At 41.8% G+C, this 19833-nt stretch overlaps 1 protein-coding gene across 11 annotated transcripts in view; it reads left to right on the forward strand.

Moving 5' to 3' along the window:
* TRPM8 (transient receptor potential cation channel subfamily M member 8) overlaps positions 1–19833 on the forward strand; it is a 161806-nt gene that overhangs the window by 29110 nt on the left and 112863 nt on the right. For 2 of the 11 annotated variants that reach the window (XM_077155505.1, XM_077155504.1), the window contains exon 2: positions 4812–4948. The exons of the other annotated variants lie outside the window; for them this stretch is intronic. The gene's annotated coding sequence lies outside the window, so the exon portion shown is untranslated. The remainder of the gene's footprint in view (positions 1–4811; positions 4949–19833) is intronic. 11 annotated transcript variants of the gene reach the window in all.

The raw sequence follows: 19833 nt of genomic DNA on the forward strand, positions 1-19833 counted from the left end.
CTGGAGAGGCTGGGCCCTCTAGGTTTCAGGACTTATCTGGTCCAGGGACCCATCTGGAGGTTGTAAGTTTCTGGAAAGTTACCCTAGTGCAATGAACCTTTGTAGAATCTTATATATCGCCCTAGGTGTTCTTTAGGATAGGCTGGAATGGTTTTGGTTGGGGTTTCACACCTCTACTGTTTTTTACACTCCTTTAGTTGTCTCACACTGCTTTTGCCTGGAGGACAATTCTGGGAGGAGGGGGTCCTCAGAGAGGACTTTCCCAAGTCAGTGTCTCCCAGCCAAAAAAGGGCTAGAGACCCACGAAGGGGTGCAGACTGGCTCAGGATGTCCTGGGGTTTAATCTTATTGAGACTCCATTGTACATGACACATTGCTTCTCTCCTGCAGCATTCAGAATTCTCTCTTTGTCTTTACATTCGACAGTTTGATTATAACATGGGGCAGCGTCGGGCTATTTAGGTTTATCTTGTTTGGAGTTTGTTGAACATCTTGGATGTGTATATTCATGTCTTTGGTTAAATTGGGGGAGTTTTTAAGCCATTATTTCTTTGAATATTTTCTCTGCCCCTTCCTCTCTTCTCCTGGGCTCCTACAATGCATATATTGACATGCTTGATGGGGTCCCACGGACTCCTCAGGCTCAGTTCACTTTTCTTCATTCTTTCCTCTTTCTGCTCCTCAGACTAGATGATTTCATTTGTCTTATCTTCAAGTTCAGTGATTTTTCTGCCAGCTTCAATATGCTGTTGAATCCTGCTAGGGAATTTTAGAATTCTGTTATTGTGGTCTTCAGCTCTGGTTCCTTTTCATAACTTCCATCTCTATTGATGCTCTCTTTGTTTTCATCTCTTATTTTCTTGATTTCCATTAGTACCCTGTCCATGTTTACCTCTAGCTCTTTGAATATATTTAGGGACATTTTTTAAAAGGACTTTCTGGGATGTCTGAGATTTGGTCCTCCTCATTGATGGTTTCTAATGCTTTAATCTCCTTTGCCTGGGCCATCACCTCTTGCTTCTTTGAATGTTTTGTTGAAACTTGAACATTTTGATATTTTAATATATTATCACTGGGAATTTAGACTCTGAGGCACCTGTTCCTTGGGCTTGTATCCAGCTGGTGATATGACAGAATTTTCCTTAAATGTCAGGAGCTAACTAAAGAAACAAAGAAGAATAAGAAGAGTATTTCCAAGTCTTTGCAGATTGACCTTTGCAACTGCTGTCCTTCACAGTTTATCCATACGATGGGTTTAGCGAATAGCTCCAGGCCAAAGTGTATGGGCCACCCAGGTCTTTTCTGTGTATTCATCTTATTTTGGGCATGTGTATCTGGCCCTATGAATTCCATTTCTATGGTTCCTAATGTCCTCTCTTCCCTAGGAAACACTTTCCTGAGCCCTGCACTGTATGTCCTACAGCCAGCAATCCCTTGCCCCAGGTAGCCATGACCTGACTGTTCTCCCACAGCATTCTGCTGAGAGCTCCTGGGAGCCACCTTCTACACCCAGGCTAAGATCTAGGACTGTGCGTCCCTCAGGCCACCACCAGACAGACTGGTCAAGACATGTGCTCCCAGCATGTGCACAAGGGTTACTCTGCTCCCTTGGAACTGGGACCGGGAATCTGCACTGGGAGTGCAGGCCAGCTCTGTGCCAAGCCAGCGAGAGGTATAGGAGAGACTGGCCAGGTGCTTTTAAGTAGCCTTTTCTTGATTCGGTGCTCGCTTTGATACTGTAGACCTTTTACTGTTTTCTGGAGCTTTAAGAAAGATGTTTCTGTTAGTTCTTATTTGTAATTCAAAGCTTCTGTGGGGGGATAGAGCCCTGAAGCTTCTTACTCTGCCATTTTGATCAGGGAGGGCACTTTGAAGTTTTTAAAAACTCCCCAGTGATTTTAATGTGCAGTCCAGTTTGAGAACCATAGAGTTCACTTGCTTTATATCTCACAACCACCCTAGAAGGAAGATGTGATTGTTAATTTTATTTTAAAGGTAGAGGAACTGGAGCACAGTGAAGCTAAGCCCAAGGTTACACAGCTAGTTTGCAGTGCAGCAGATTGGGCCACAGCAGCCTGGCTTTAAAGCTCACCCCTTAGAGCACTATCCATATGGCCTACATGCCATACTGTGATGCCACAAGTCTGGATTTAATTTTATCCAGTCCTGCATTTAACTGAAATATAAGTAAATAAAAAAGCACAATATATTAAAAAATACTTTATAACTGATAAGGGACTTTTAAATTTGAAGAATAATTATTTTTAATAGTATTACTTCTCAGTTTCAATTGTATTTTCTCACTGAATAGAGTCTGTGATTTCCAACACCATATGTTTCATCTTTTCTTACTATCTTCAAATCTTCTCTTCTTTTAGTGGATTACTACTATCACCTTTCTAAATTTTAAATGAAACTGTCCTTGTTAGGCAGTTTGGGGAAAGAATATAGAGTTTGACTCATTCAGAAGAAAAGAATTCCAATCCTGCCACAAGGCATTCCTGAGCTTGTCCTCAACAAGCAGCTTCCCCATAGGTGTACCCAGGTTTGCTTGTTTGCAAGTTTAAGGGGATGTTCATCAATTTCACAACATATGCCAAGTGTTCTCCATGTAATCGCCTGGGAATACCAGGATGCAGGATGCATGCATTTTCTTAGAAATTACAATTTGGACACAGGAGTGAGGGAAACTGATGAATGAAGTGGCAGTAATGGTCTACATGATGTATGACTCAGGAAGCAAAGGGTGGTGTACCAGTTAGGGCTCTCCTGAGAAAAAGAACCAATAGAAAATGCATATATATATAAAATAATAGGGGGGTGTGAGGGTAGTGCAGTGGCAGAATTCTCGCCTGCCATACAGGAGACCCAGGTTTGATTCCCAGCCCCCACTTCCCAAAGCAAACAAACAAAAAAAACCAACAAACAAAAATATTCAACAGATGATGAAGCAATAACGTGATACTCACATGGAAAAATAATGAAATGTGACCCTTCCATATAGCATATAAAACAAAATAATAGGATATATATAAACACATACATATACATATATAAAATAGGGGATATATTTATATAATTGGAGATATGTATTTAATGGTATAAATAGAGAGATAGATATGAGAAAGAGAGGGTAAGTTTGATTTTTAAAAAAATACTTTTATTGTGAATCTTCACACACATATAATCAATGGCTCATGATAGAGAGATTGGTTTTAAGGAATTGGCTCACACAGTTTCAGGGGCTGGCAAGTCCGCATCCATAGGCTGGCTGGTAGGCTGGGAATGGAGACAGGAGCTGATCTGTGGTTTTGATGTAGAAATTCTCCTTCACCAGGAACCATCAGTTGCTACTCGTAAGGCCTTCAACATGTAAGGCCCACCCACATTATCAAGAGTTGTCTCCTTTGCTTAAAGTTAACTGATTGTAGATGTGAAAATCTCCTCACAGCAACATCTAAATTAGTGTTTGAGTAAATCACTGGGCACAATAGCTCAGCAAGGTGATGCAGAGACAAACCATCACAGGCAATAACAGGCTGAGGCCACCAGAGAAAGGTCCTTGAAATTGGAGGGGCTCAGGTTGGACCCTTCACGATGAAGTTGGCCAGGGAAAGCAGGTGGGAGGGTGAATGCCCAGGTGAGAGAGCAAACCAAACACACCCATGAGAGAAGGAAAAAGAAAGCATCAGGTGATGGTCAACCTGACAAGAGCTTCGGGCATAAGGCCATAAGTTGTGAAGTGAGAAGAGGACACACTGACTGCCAACGTGATGGCATTCAGATGATGCTAGGAAGGCCGAAGGGGATTGTTTGGTGGGCTGTGATTGAGAATGCTGAGCCAGCCTGGCAAAAACATTTCTGGTGAGGGGCTCATGCATTTTATCTCATCTTAAACTTAAAGCAACCATCCTAGACTCTGCCAGTGCCACCACTTCTACTTTTGTGGATCTTCACCATGTTTTTCATAATTGTCCCTTGCTAACACTCAGGAAATTTCCATTTTGTGTAGAGCACACACCTTTGTAATCATGAAAGATCTAAGAACAGACGATAGCACAAAAATAAAAAGAGAGCAGAATGAAACATTGGTATGTTAAATATCATCATCCAGACTTGAGTTTTGAGTTCACGTTGTCCTTGGGCTGAATGGTCTCCATCTGTTTTATGACCAGATATCATGAAGAAACCCGGAGAGAATCTATCTTATAATTAAGTGTGTGGTAAGGACACCCAAGAAAGTGTATCCTAACCAGGACAATTCCTAAGATACTCTTCTTTTTGGACCATGAGGGAGGTTCTTTAGACTACCATCAACTATGGAAAAGTTATTCTCACCATAATGTTGGAGGTGGAGGGTGAGGAATAACTGCATTCTAAGGATCAGATTGATTTTGATCCCAACTCCTTATTCCTTCATTCTGTATCAGTCACAGGAGAACAAAAAGGGAAAAAAACCCTTGAAGTAGAATCTATAATCTGTCCCTTTAAAGAACACATTAAAGCACCCAGTCCTAAGTGGGTTTAAGCACACAGCATCACAGAACTTTATAAATAATTGATATAAATTAATGGCCAATGAAAGAAACATATCCGTACTGATCTATAATTACTGGAAGCAACCTCATATATTTTTCATAAAAGTATCATTTCATTGCAGATTTTTTTCCTCTAAAATTCAGTGTATTTAGAATTTAAATTGCCTTCAATAATTGTTTTCAACTGCTTTCAGTATGGTGCTTCTCTGTCAGTATGGGCATCTGAGAAGCCTGGGCCTAAGGGGTTGTTTTCTATCTTCTGATTCTGCCCAGCTTTCTGACCTGTAATGGTGACTCCAGAGAAGGCCAAGATGGCTGGGAGCACTGGTGAGACCACTTCAGGTGCCTGTTGTTCTGAGCATGATTCCGACTGGACCTCAGGGAGGTGCCATTTCTTCAGAAGTTTGCAGGTACAGGAGCCAGGCCAGGGTTGGCACGAGAGTGAGTTTTAAGCCCTATTGACTGATGGTTCCATTTGGCACAGCATAAACATATGATCCACAATGAAATGAACCTTTAAAGCCGTGATTGAGATTTAAGCTAGTGTTGTGAATTAACTTTGTGAAACAAATTATCCAAAAAAGACAGAAACAAAAACCCAACAACAACAAAAATCTGGTCTTGTTATCAAGGTCAAGGTTTCTGGAGTCAAACAAATTGTGGCTCAATTCCTGGCCCTGACAGTTGCTAATTAGGATAAACTTAGGCAAGTTTCTTAATCCTTTTTAGTCTCAATGATCTCATCTATAAAATGGCAATTATAATACCTACTCCAAGGGTGATTTAGAAAATTAAGTGGTACAACTACTAAAAGCTAGTATTTAAAAATTCATTGAAAAATCTAAATTGATAATGATAAAAGATTTGTCTCCAAGATGTGCATATGTCTCTTGGACTGTAGGTGTTATATGGGAAGATGATAAAGAACAAAAGCTCTTTGGAAACTTAGCAAATCATGAAAGACTGTGAAGGTTTTCATAATCACACCTACCAACAAAGAACTAGTTTATATGGTAGCTATTTTTCTTTCAGTGTGCTTTGGAATATACAAATTGTGAAATTTCTAGAAATGCATTTTTCTATTTTCTAATACTTCTAGTATTCCAATATTTCTATTAAGTATTATGTATAACAAATACTTAATAGAAAGTTGAGAGCTCTACTTTCTACTGGAGGATCTGCAGGAAACTAAAGAGTACAGGCATTGAAGCATAAATCTTAAAACACTATGTTGACCCCAAAAACCACATCTTCGGTTTGGATTAAGCCCACTGGTTCCCAATTTGTAATCCTTGCTCTGCAACATCCCTAGCAGTGGACTTGTGATCTGAGCTCAAGCTAATCATTGAGTTGCTTTCCTTGAGAACAGTAATTGGTTGGGGTAGACATATGACCTCAGTCAGGCCAATCCTTGGCTCATGACTGCCTTCCACCATCTTCAATGTCAGCAACGTAGCATCTTTCTCAACTTGCTTCCAATGTAACATCTCTTTCTCTGACCTCTTCTGTTTCCCACTTCCACTTTTAAGGTCACTTGTGATTATTTGGGGCCCATCTGGATAATGCAGGGCCATCTCGCATTCTTAAAGGCAGTTGATTAGATGCCCTAGTTTTATCTGCAACCTTAATTTCCCCTCTCCACGCGACCAAACATATTCACAGTTTGCAGGGATTCGGGCATGGGCGTCTTTGAAGTGGGGACATGATTCCATCACCACAGAAAACTAATTTGGATGCTTCTCAAGACTGTTTGCATTTTATTCTGTTCTTTAAATAAATGAACATACAACCAGTTCAGATGGTGTTCCTAGGAGGAGTGTTACTTTTACTGCAATTGTGATAAGAATCATAATAGTAAATTAGAAATAATTATATGTAATCACCCAAGCAAGAATCTGGGCAGTGTTCTTCAGATTTCCGTGACCAATGTTCCTGTTCCTTCGACTTCAATGAATACGGTGCACACAGCTATCAGTATGCTTAGCCCACTGTATTTTAATTACCCATTTCTCTTTTCCTTCTAGGCTAGCATGTGACTCTCTAAAAGCAGGGATCAGGGTGTATTTGTCTTTGTAAACTCAGTGCTCAGTAGTAGTCAGTCCATGGCCAGCATTCAATAGTGTTAGATTAATGAGAGAATCAGATAATGAAGTTGGGAATAAATCAATGAGTAAAGAGAGAAGGTAAATATCAGAGGGTGTGCCTGAACACATTTGCCTAGGAAGAACTGCCCTTGAATTGCTCATCCTCCACAGAGAAACAACTAGAGAATAGCAAAAATGTTGTTTGTAGGACTAAATTATCAAGGCCTTCCATTAAGATTTGATGTATAGACCAGTTGCCCATGAAATTGACCAGCAGAATAACAACCCCAGGAAACCAAGAAGGATCTGGTACAAAAGGAGCATTTCCATGCAAGGAAAACTGACTTCTGTGACATTTGTGCATTCAACTAATGATATTTATTAAGTTCTGCCTCATGCCAGGTACCGCTTTGCACACTGGAGACATTGTACTGAAAAAAGTAAAGCTGTTGTCCTCATGAGGATTAAAGAGAGGGGGAGAGATATAATGATACACTTATAACATCCCAATGAAGAAGCTAATGCCAAATAGGGGTCAATGCAATATGGAAAACCTGACATTTTGTCAGTTAATGTATGGACTCATTTGTGAATTGGATCTTCTAGGATCCTATTTAGAGTGGTCTAATGAGTATGGGTCTTAATCCATATGACTGGGGGCCTTATTAATAAAGGAAGTTCAAATTCAGTGATATGACAAAGAATGACCAGAGTACCAGATCAGGGAGGGCCTCTAGGATGTGGGGATGGTTAAACAGAGACTCAGATGAGGAGAACACTGTTGAGATGATGAGGACAGTGGACATTTTTGAGCACTTATTGTGTGCCAGATATTATTGTGAATACTTTATGTGTTGAATCTTCACAAAATATATATATGAGGATAGTGCAATTATTATCTTCATTTTACAAATGGAAAAGCTTGGCAGAGAGAGGTCATGTGACTTTAAAAGTCACATAGTGTCTTAGTTTGCCAGGGCTGCTATGACAACTACCACACAGTGGGTTGGCTTAACTAATAAGAATTTATTGGCTCACAGTTTCAGAGTCTAGAAGTCCAAAATCAAGGCATCAGTGAGGCCACACTTTCTCACCAAGATCTGTAGTGTTCTGGTGCTGGCTTGCTGCAGATCTTGGGGTTCCTTGGCTCACATCTCTGCCTCCTGTCACAAGTGATATCCTCTCCTTGTGTCTGCTCTTCTGGTTTCTGCTGACTTGTGTCTGTATATGACCTTTCTTTATTAATAAGGCCTCCAGTTATATGCATTAAGATCCATCCTCACTGGACCACTATAAATAGGATCCTAGAAGATCAAATTTACAAATAAGTCCATATGTTAACTGATAATACATCTTCTAAGGGTCTTATTTACAAAGGAGTTCACACTCACAGGAACATGGATTAAATTGAGAACATGTCTTTGTTGGGTCCATAATTCAATCTACCATGCATAGCCAGTAGCGAGTGGTAGTCTGACTCTCCAGAGTCCAAGCTTGTAATTGATTTGCTGTTCACAACAACAACAATAACATCAATACAGTGAACATCTCTTGATCTCTAAATGCTTTACATGGGTTAATTAATTTTATCCTTACAATAACCCCATGGGTAATGTTTTAATTTGCTAATGCTGCCAGAATACAATACACCAGAGGTAGACTGGCTTTTATAATGGGGATTTATTTAGTTACAAATTTACTGATTTGGGAAGGCACATAATGACATCTGCTAGGCTTTTCTCCTGGCTTCTGGGTTCAAATGTCTTTCCCTAGGATGATTTCTTTCCGCACCTCTAAATGTATGGGTCTGAGTCAGCTGAGCTAGGCTGTGACATACTGAGCTGCTTCTCTCTCTTCTAACTTTTCTCTCTTAAGCCTCATTCATTGTGGAAGCCATTCCCCTTAGCCAACTGCAGATATGGTCAGCCATATTTGAAATTCACTGCTGATGATTTAAGTCCACAGCAACATAATAGCTGGGCACCATCACTTGACCAAGTTGACACCTGAACCTAACCACTAAACCGTCTACCCTTTGTCTACTTGGCAACTATACACATCACTTTAAACCATGCTTAATCTTTAAATAGAAAACAATAACATTTTTTCCCTAAGAATGCTCATCTTTCCTGCACACAATGCATTAAATCTTTCCATATACAAAGTACATTCATCTCATTACAATATCAGAAAAGCCTAAAAACATTTCAGTAACAAGACAAGTGCAATACCAACTCAAAAATAGTATAAAATCGCATCGAAGTCAATTACAGGTATGGTCTGTCTTAAGGCAAACTTCTCCTCTGATTGTGGACCTGTGAACTTAGAGAAAGTTATCTGCCTCCAATACACAAAGAAGAAACAATAGGATAAACGATCCCTTTGCTATAGTGTGAACTTGGAAGGAAAACAGGGATCACTAAACCTAAACAATTGTGAAAACCTGCAGGGCAAACTCCATTAGATTTCAAAGTCTGAAAGTCATTCATCATAGGGTGTGATAGTTATGTTCAGGTGTCAACTTGGCCAGGTGAAGGTACCTAGTTCTGTTGTTGTGGACATGAGCCAATGGTACATGAACCTCATCTGTTGCTCATTACATCTGCAGTCAGCTAGGAGGCATGCCTGCTGCAATGAATGATGTTTGATTTAATTGGCCGGTGCTTAAATGAGAGAGCTCAATGTAGCATAGCCCAAGCAGTTCAGCATACCTCATTTCAGCACTTGCAGCTCAGCCCAGGCCTTTGGAGATGCAGAAAGGAATCACCCCAGGGAAAGTTGTTGGAGCCCAGAGGCCTGGAGAGAAGGCCAGCAGAGATTGCCCTGTGCCTTCCTATGTAAGAAAGAACCTCAGTTGAAAGTTAGTTGCCTTTCCTCTGAAGAACTATATGTTAACTAAATAAATCCCCTTTTATTGAAAGTCAATCCATCTCTGTTGTGTTGCATTCTGGTAGCTAGCAAACTAGAACATAGGGATTTTAGAAAGCAGCAGTCCTACCCTTTCCAAAGGCCCACATAGCAGCTTTGTTTTCTCCAAGGACTGGGATGAGGGCTGCAACATTGGGGAACATTGAGTAGACCACCTTTTTTTTCAGCCCCACTTCCTCATGCATCTAGGTAGAACCTGGATTCTCTGTCACATGTGAGGCATATGTTCAACACCTTGAGAACAATGCGGTGGCATTCCCAATCCCTGGGAAACATGTCTCACCCTCTCTGAGGCCTGGGGCACCAGAACTCTTCCTGAACATTGAGGCTGAATGCCCGCCCTCTGCCTCCAGGGCAAACACACCCCCTCCACACACATAGGTGGATCCACTCTCCCAGCTCTAGGTTTCTTGGCTTCAGAGCTTAGCATCCATGGTTCTGCCTCTGGCCATTCTTCCTTCAATCTGTCCCTTTTCTGTCCCTTTTAGTTCAGACTGGCAGTGGTCCCATTTATACAGGTTTCACAAAAAAAATTGTTGACTCGGCTGCAGCATATAAGAAAGCCATTACATAAAAGGACTTTCCACAAATCCTTTCTGGATAACTCCATCTCTATTCCTGTCTTGTCCTGTAATAGCTGACTGGAGCCAGGTTTGGATAAATTCTCACATGGGGCACAATTCTCTGGAGTGACTTTCTGGAAGCCTAGAATTTTCCAGACCATCAATTTCTGGTTTCTTTGCACCCAAGAGTTCAGCTCTCAGCCTATCCCTTTCTTGTCACATTTTACTATAAGCTGCAAAGAGAAACCAGGCTGCATGCACTACACTTAGCTTGGAAATTAGCCAAGTATCCATATCATCACATTCCAATTCTCTCTTCCATCACCAGGAATCAATTTTTCCAAACTATCTACCACTTTAAAACAAGGTTGCCCTCCTTCCACTCAGCAATGGAAGTATCTTTAGAGTCCATATTTTAACCAACAGTTTCTTCCAAGCAATCTAGGCTTTCTCTATCATTCCTCATAATTCTTCCAGAATCTGCCCCTTATCATTTAAAAAGCCACTCCAAACATGTTTGGTATTTGCAAATGCAGCAGCACCCCACTCTTCTGGTACCAAAATCAGCTTTAGTTTGCTAAGGTGGCTGAAATGTGACACATCAGAAATGGACTGACTTGTATAAAAGGGATTTTTTTGCTTACAAATTTACTGATTTATGAAGGCAAATTGTGATATCTGCTGGGCTTCTCTCCTGGCTTCTGGGGAGGTTCCTTTCTGCATCTCCAAATGTCTAAGCCAGCTCTAAGTTCTGAGCTGAGCTCCTTCTTTTTCTTCTGACCACTCCTTTTCAGCCTCTCTCATTGCAGAAGACACTCCCCTTAGCTGGCTGCAGATGTAATCAGCCACATATGAGATTCACATGCTGATGATCTAAGACCACAGCAACAGAACAACTGGGCACCATCACCAGGTCAAGTTGACACCTGAATCTAACTGCTATAAGTAGAGACTGTTTGTATCATCACCATTTTTCTGGATGAAGAAACAGGCACAGAGATGTTAAGTTTGAAGACCAAATAGATGAAAGGTGACTTTGGGATTTTAACCCAGGCAGTCAGGTTCCAGAGCCTGAGCTCTTCACCTCTGCCCTACTGAACCTTGCAGCAGCCCAGCATTCAAAGATCTAGGGAAAGTGTTCTGGGCCTAGGGAATAGAATCTGCAGAAGCCCTGCAGTGAGAACAAAGGGAGATGAAGTTGGCTGGGACCAGAGCAGGCAGGCTGTTGTAGGCCATCATATGGATGTGGATTTTATTCTAAATACAATGGGACACTTTTAAAAAGGGGATGATGTGATCTGACAAGTGCTTGGAAGAGATGACTTTGGAAGAGGGGTGGAGAATGGCAAATTACAGTCCAGTTGGGTGCCATGTTTGTCTTCCTTGGTAGTGATCAGGGAAATAGTCAGATATGGGGTGCATTGAATATGATTTGGAGGCAGAGCCAACAGGAATTAGGGATGGGTTGAAGAAAAAGCAGAACCAAGAATGACTCTAGAGATTGGTCTGAGCAGCAGGTGGTCAGGTGTTGAGCTGATTTGGGAGGAGGGGTCTGGGAGGGATGCAGGTTAAGGGGCTGGGGAGTAGCTTGGAATCAAAAGCTCTAATTGAGACCTATAAAGTTTGAGATGTTTATTAGGCACTAACTGGAGATGTCAAGGTCTATCCTTGGGTTCATGAAAACATAACTTCGTCGCAAAACTACACCTGAAAAGGACAGCTGAAAGTAGTATGCATTTTCTCTGAATTTCATCAGAGCTCACTTTCCTCCCTGTACCTCTGTCTCTGAGTAACTCTGAGTGTGTGTGTGTGTGTGTGTGTGTGTGTGTGTGTGTGTGTGCGTATGCATGCACAGGTGCACCTGTGACAGTTAGGCAAAGAGTCAAGAAAAGGACTCCGAAATCAGACAGCCTGCATTTCATACCTGGTTCCACCACCTGCTAGTTGCATAACCATGAGCAAATTAGTTAATCTGCCTGTGCCTCAGTTTTATTATCTGTAAAATGGGGATGATGACACTAGTACCTACTTCATAGATTTGTTGGGAGACTTAATAAGTGAGTATGTATAAAACACTTAGACCCATGCCTGCCACATAGCACGCGCTTCAATAAATGCTAGCTATTGTCATGGGTAGAGCATACACATGCACATAAACGTGGACAGAGCTTGTGACTATGATTGTAAACCTGTAAGAAACAGGAATTCTTTATTGGGTGAATGGTCCGATACTTTCTTGCTTGACATATATGGAAGAAAACTTAACAGAAAATTTATCCTTGGTCCTTGAATGGAATCTCATAATATTAGGCACCTATTTCTTCATTACCTAACATGGTTTTTACTGACCTGAATTCTTTGGGGGCAGAGGTTATGCCTCATGTGCACTTGAATCCACAGCCCCCAGCCTGGAGCCTGGCAGCCGGTCAGTATTGAATTAACAAATAAGGTCAGAGCTTCTCTGGGCCAGGATACAGTTGTACACTTTCCTCTTGGAGAATGTCTTTCCCGTCAGGTTACTTTTCAGACCAGCATTCATTCACCATCTGGGGTCACTTGCCTATTTTTGTGCTCTGACAGTTGACCCTTTCCACTCAGGGACCGCTCTGTGGGATGCTAATACTTCTAATAATCCTAATTGTCCGTTGCTTTTCATGTTCCCGTTTCCATTACACTTCATCACCCACAGCTACCATGCTTTTAAGTTGCATTCAAGGATCCTTTCTGTCTCAACCCCCGAGTCAGAAGCAAGATGGAGCAGTTCTCTGAACCCATTGTGGGGCTGGAGTGTGTTTTTCTCTCCATGCCGTTACCACATAAAAGTGGTCAGAAGTTGCTCAAAACTTGTTTTGACTTCTCAAGCAAAGTTTCAGTAATTTGGATAAAAGGGAAGAAGAAATAGGCTCTTATTGTCTGGAGCTCTAAAATGGGATAAAGCAAGGTCATATAGGCCAAATTGACTACTATGTGAATTTTTAATACATAAAGTAGTTTCAATTTCTCTCACACACAAGAGCTGGAGACCACTTGGGCTTGAGTCAGGCCAAAACATTTCCTCAAAAGACTTGTGGCTATCCTTTGTCTATTTGTGTGCAGATTTTAAAATGCATTTTCCTCTGAGGCCCTCTGAAATGATACGCTTAAGTCATCTATCCTCTTTCTAATTCTTTTTTCATCAACATGATTGACGAGCTCAAATCAGCGAACATGTATGATTGTCAAATGATGTTTACAGATGGCTGTTAGGGAGTGCATGCTCTTGTAGAAGGAGCTTGCCTCTTTTCTCAGCAGCAGTTAACATTTATGACTTTTCACTGTGCACAACACACTGTGCGGCGAGCTTCATGGGCAGCATTAACTGTTGGAGGTGAAGACACTGGGCTGGGGGAGGTGTGGAACCTTGCCCAAGGTCACTGTGGGACAGTGACTTTAATCTGCCCCCAGAGATGGAGCACTTAATGATGACACTAATTTACCTTATTCTGAGCAATTTACTATAAGAGTACAGGATGAATTGTCATTGTTACATTTATGTGAGTGGTCATCAAGTCATTTGATCTCTGAATCTGAGTTATTCTTGGTCCTTGTTGCTTTGGGGTCATCTTCTCTCTGTCTCTCTATCACCCTCATCTCTGTCTCTGTCTCTATCTCCACCTCCACCTCCACCTCCATCTCTGTTTCTGTCTTTATCATCTACTGTTCATTCCTGTTTCCACTCCCAGCGTCGAGTCCCATATGCACCATGAGTTCCTGATATAGAAAACCCTTCTTAGTTCCTTCTGAGGAAGGCCCTCCATGAACGTAAGAGTTTAAAGCTCCTACTCGCTGCTCTGAGTTTCTTGACTTAGCCCTGTCTTTGAGGTTGCCCTTCTTCCAGGTTTCCTACCTTGGTGTATGTGCCACTGCTCACATACCACCCAAGCCCACACCTCCATCCATTGGCAAATCGTGCCAGTTCTCTGCCTTCAGAACACTTCCTGAATCTGAGGACACCTCATCCCCTCCACGACCCCACTGTTGGTGGTCCAAGCCACCCCCATCCAGAGGTTGGACCATGGCAGTAGCATGGCATCCTGTGGACACTCTTGCCCATCCATCTGGTCACTTATTCATGCTGCTGTCAGAGGAATCTTTCAGAGACTACCCAAAGCACTCCTTGGCCCTGCAAAAATTACCCAGGGGTTTCTCATCAGACCCAGAATAAAAGCCAAAATAGTTACAAGGGTCTATTAGACCCCAAATAATCTAACTTCTGACTCTTTTGCCTTGTCTTTCTTCCCTTGGCACAGTTATTAGCTTGACAAACCTTTCCGGGCCACTGATCTGAAAGAGCACCTTGTCACTCCAGCCCCTTCCCCTTCTTTAGTATTTTATAGCACTTAGCACCACAGGACATTCTATTTCTATTTGTTACCTGTCTCCCTGACCGGAACGTAGTCTCCATTAGGATTGGAACCTGTCTTGTTTATTATCATATTCCCATGGCTAAGGCAGTGCCAAGAATGTTTTAGCAGTAGAAGGACTAATTAATACCTGGCTTGGTAACTTTATAACACATCAAAACAGAGCAAAAACTCTATCCTAGTTCTATTAATGACCCCTGAAACACAAAGAGCTTAACGTCTTTGAGCTGTCTGTTAAGTTAAATAAAGTGAAATAACTTGGATGTGGAACCTAAAACTCATCACAATTGGACCTGTTCTGTATAGTTTACTTAGGGTGCTTAGGAATAGAAATTACACACCAGACATGAGCCGGGGTGGAGGGCTGAAATTAGAGCATCTCCCCTGCAAATGTGGGAACTTCTCTGAATCATTGCTGAATCTTGCCTGCTGTGCTTTTATGCCTGGACTCCACATGAGCCACCACCCGGCAGTCTAATTTTTGCCTTGTTCCAGCTGGAGGCAAACCATATCTTCTGATGGCACTTGTGTCTTCGGCACTGTGGCTCTCAAACTCTGCTGAACTGGATAATCAGATTCCCCAGGCCCTGCTCAGAGATGCTGGTTTAACAGATCTGGGGTGACCAGCACTATCTTCCAGAGCCAGAGATGACTTATCTGCATTTCTACCTATGAAGATCCTCAAAGTAGGTTTCAGAGGAGAATAATGGTAATTTAAATGCTTGCTTGCTCCTTTGATCCTTCTTGCCCTATTGAGATAAGTAGAGTACAGAAGCAAGCTTTCCTGCTGAACTTGTAGACCCAAATTCTCAGTTTTACCTCCCTACTCATTTTTATCCAGTGCCCCTGCAATGCTGCTACACAAGGGTTGTGGACTAGACACTGAAAATTACTACTGGGAAGTACATGACACTCACTTCTTGTTAGGCGTCTTAGTTTGCCCAGGGTTGTTATGACAAATATACCAGAATGGGTTGGCTTAAACAACAGGAATTTTTCCCCCAAGGGCAGGCACTGGGAATTGAACATGGGTCTCCGGCATGGCAGGTGAGAATTCTGCCTGGTGAGCCACCATCGCACCACCCAAACAACAGGAATTTATTGTCTCCAATCAAGGTATTGATAGGCCTTGCCTTCTCCTGGAGTCTATAGCATTCTGGTGGTAGCTTGTTGGCAACTCTTGGTGTTCCTTGGTTTGTAAATGTATCTCTGCCTCCATCAGATGGCAATGCCTGTCTCCTCTGATTTTTACTTCTCTTGCTTAGCCGTCTGTGTCTCTCTCTAGATTTCCTCTCTTTATCAGGATTCCACTCATTGGATTAAGGTTCACCCTGATTTAATGTGGCCTCATCTAAATAGGATCTTTGGAGATCCTATTCACAAAACCTATTCACATTCGGACTCACCTTGACATATTCAAAGATCCTGTTCCTAAGTGGTTCACACTCACTGCCCTGGGGGTTAGGACTTGAAAATGACTTTTGTGGGGGACATGATTCAATCCCCAACCATAGGGATTTTTCACTCTTCCAGGGGGGCTGGGCAACAGGAAGAAAGGCCCCCCTTTCCTGCCATTTTCTGCAAAGTTCACCCAGACACATGAACACGGAATTGGGTGGACAAAAGGGATTTAAGGAAGGAGGGATCCTAAGACGGGTTGGTGCATTCACCACGCGCAGGCCCTTTTCAGATTCCCCCACAAAATCCTGAGCCACAGGATGAGGGGAGATAGCAACTCACTTTACTGCCCAGGCATGGGACTCCCAGGCCACACAGGTAGCAAAGCGTCAGACCCAGAGCCTGCTTCATTCAGTGTCGACCTGCTTTCTCCAAGGACAAAGATGGGGAGAGAGGCTAAGAATCCTGGACTACAAATTCAGCAGAGATGTTCGCTTCTGGGTGCTACTTGGCATAGGGGACAAAGATAGTTCTGTAGGAATAAACAAGAATTTTAAGATACATTCTTCTCCTATGAAACCTCCTTTGAGGATCTGGGTTGGTGGAAATGTCTCTGCTTCAACCTCAGAGTTTGCTCAGGGATGTCACCTTCTGGCCCTGGAAAGATAGTGCAGCAATGTAGCTTTAAACATAGCCTTAAACAAACCTCATGGGAGGTGAATTTGGCCATTTTGTTGGGTCTTGGGTAAAATGGCAAATATGTAGGTTATATATATGTGTGTACATATCTCTATATCTACACACAGTTATGTATGCATCCCAACATGTGGAGACGTTTATGAACAGCAGAGGTCCTTTCACTTAGAACTTGTAGGTATCGCTGAAGCCATCATTTGAATGGAACTTGTTTAGGGCAGATGAGACTTTTGTGTGTGAGTGTGTGGATAAAATATGTTTGGAATAAGATTGAAAATTGGAACAGAACAAAGATCTTGATCAATGAATCAACAGAACAGGAATGAGAAAGTCTACTCTGGCTTTATTAGTCTCACTTTGAGACATTGGACAGGGTAGCTTGGCACCTGCTATTTCTAAAAGTTCTATTTATGGCCGACGTTGCTGAGTCATAGATGGAACTGCTTCACTGAGCAGAGCTGAAGATGGGGTTCGGGGATTGAGGCTTGCGTCAGAATGCTTTGCCCTTCCAGGGTACCCTCGGTGGTTCCAGTTGTCCAGTAGGAGGGGGTGGGTAACTCCTTCTATACCCAATCTGCAGGGTCCAATCCAGTATTTGTGGGAGGCAGCAAGGCCGAGCCTTGGCTGCAGGAAGCACAGAGTGGGCGCAGCTTCCATCCCTGGAGCTAGACCCCGTCTTCATGCTCGGTGAGCACCAGCTTAGTGATGGAACCGCCTGGGACCACACCCTCCTTGCGACTTCCCTCCTTTCCTGCAGTACTGACCGTTGTAGCTCAGTGTAGATCTCTCTCACTCTTTACTAAGGACCTCCGTGAGATTGCCTGCCACACCAAACCTAACCCCCCAGCCCAGCCTTAAAATTCTGAGTCAGACTTCTGATAATCAGTGCCACAGAACCTTCTGCCCTGGCTCTGGGTTTCTCCCCAACTCACCCCTGCACGTCATTCTCATCCGGTAGTGGTTTTCACTCTAGGTATATTTGAAACCCAAATGAAAGTGTCCATTGTGGGGGTTTTTTTTGTATGCTATATGGTGGGGTCACATTTCATTAGTTTTCCATTTGAATATCCCATTATTGCAGCACCATTTGTTGAATTTTTTTTGTTTTTTGTTTGTTTGTTCTGCTTATTGGTTCGTTTTTTGGAAAGTGCATGGACCAAGAATCACACTCGGGTCTTCCACATGGCAGGCGAGAATTCTACCACCTTGCACCCCTCTATCCATTGTGTTTTGTAACCTACACCAATCATTTGGCAACAGGTACTTTAGATCTTTCCCTGTAATACAGCTCCAAATCTGACATAAATGGCAGTATAGTATTCCATCCAATATGAGTGACATTCTTTGCCTAGTTTTGCTCATTCCCACCTCCTACCCTGGCATCAGCCTCCTTTCTGGCACCATGGCAGCTCAGTCTTCTGCAGGAGTATGCCTTGATCAATTTCATGCACAGTGATCATTTGAATCTGTTTTTTCTCCCTAGCATAGAAGTATGCAGTTTGTATGTCAGTGTCTAGAATTTTCTTTCTCTAGTTTTTTTTTCCAGTTCACTTATTTGGTGTTCAAATTAGATTTTAGGTTCTGCTTTCCCGTTCTTTTATAACACTGAACATACCTGGTAGGATACTATGTACATGGCAGGCTAAGGAAGATGAGGACTAGATCTGCTGGATCTGTCTACATGAGCATGTGTGTATGAGTATGGCAGGGGTATAAGAAAGGAAATTGTGGGGGTTGGGGAATTTTTAGTTCTAGGATCCACTTCAAGGGTGATTTTAAGATTTCTCTGTCTCTGGCTTGATCTCTTCTCACATGGGCCCTCATTCAGATGTGTCATGTCCAGTTATCCATAGCCCTCACCAATCCCTATTTTCTTATACTTGGCCACTCCATTCATTTTCATTATCTATCTGACCATTGATGTATTTGAGTTTGTGGCACCTGCCTTAACTCTTTTGTTTCTCTTTGCCAGTGGAATTTTCTCCCTGACTTGAATATGTCCCCTGAATTATATGCCATCCTTGTAGACTTGCTCAAGTCCCCCTGCCTTCACAAAAATGTCCCTTGACACACACCATATGCTTTCTTTCTAATCTCTTTCCAATTGTATGTACTGTACCATCAACTTATAAAATATACTATCCTATTTCTACTTACCTGTAGCTTATACTTCATATATAAATACATAATAGAAATGACAACCAACACTCAATAAGCACTAGTTATAACAAAACGATTACAGTCATGGCACTTAATTAAAATAAGATGACTGAAAGCTGCCCACTGGTAATTATTGCTTCTTTTCTCCTAGAAGAGTTTTTATAAAGACAAAGTTCAGTTTGAAAGGGCATGGAGATTAACTATAAATTATTAAAGCTGGCCTTACTCAGCTTCCAGCTACCCTCTGACCTCAGTCTATGTAACTCAATGCTGAATATACACGTGTTGGTGTAGGGCAAGTTAACAAAATCTGCACAAAAGCAATGTTTGTAAAATTTCCTTTATTTTCCCCTAAACTTTATTAGATTAATACTCTTTTAGAGTATTAATTAATCTTGGCATTTCTTTCCATAATGAGCATTTTCTATTTCGCTTGTGGTTTTTGAAATGTGCTACTAATTGTAGAAAGTAACCTTTAGTATGATTTAATGCCACAGTAGTATTGGCAACCCAGGAGTGGGGATTTTCTATTATAATTTTATCAGCATTTAAAATACTATGTTCTATAATTATGCACTCCTCACCAACAGTTGATTTCTAGATTGCTACCATAAGCCATGGCTTTAAAAGTCTTTAAGTTTTTTGTTCTGTCTTGTAAAAGAATCTGAGAGGAGAGGGCGGAGCTTACAGAGCTCAAGTTATAAAATCTGTGTTCCTCCAGCTAGTAGAAAAGGCTAGCAGCGTCTTTGATATGAAAGAAGATCCTGCCAGATAAATCTTCACTGGTATGTTACTAACTTTTGCTTTTCCTCTCTCCATAAGCTTTGCAATTGTAACTTGTAAAATGGATGTAAGTTTAGTGTTCCTGAGATTGAGCATTGTTTAGCTTTTCTATGGAGCTTTGAAACTAAAGGAAGACAAAATTTTAGATTTCTTGAAGAGATTTGGAGATAAACAAAATGAGAGTTCGCAGATATATGTAGTACTCATTTGGATTTATTTAGAAAGGTAAGAATCTTTTCTAGATGTTCGAGTTCTTTGAAATATATTCCAGGTATTTTTA

This window comes from Tamandua tetradactyla, chromosome 3, assembly GCF_023851605.1.
Source record: "Tamandua tetradactyla isolate mTamTet1 chromosome 3, mTamTet1.pri, whole genome shotgun sequence".
NCBI lineage: Eukaryota > Metazoa > Chordata > Mammalia > Pilosa > Myrmecophagidae > Tamandua > Tamandua tetradactyla.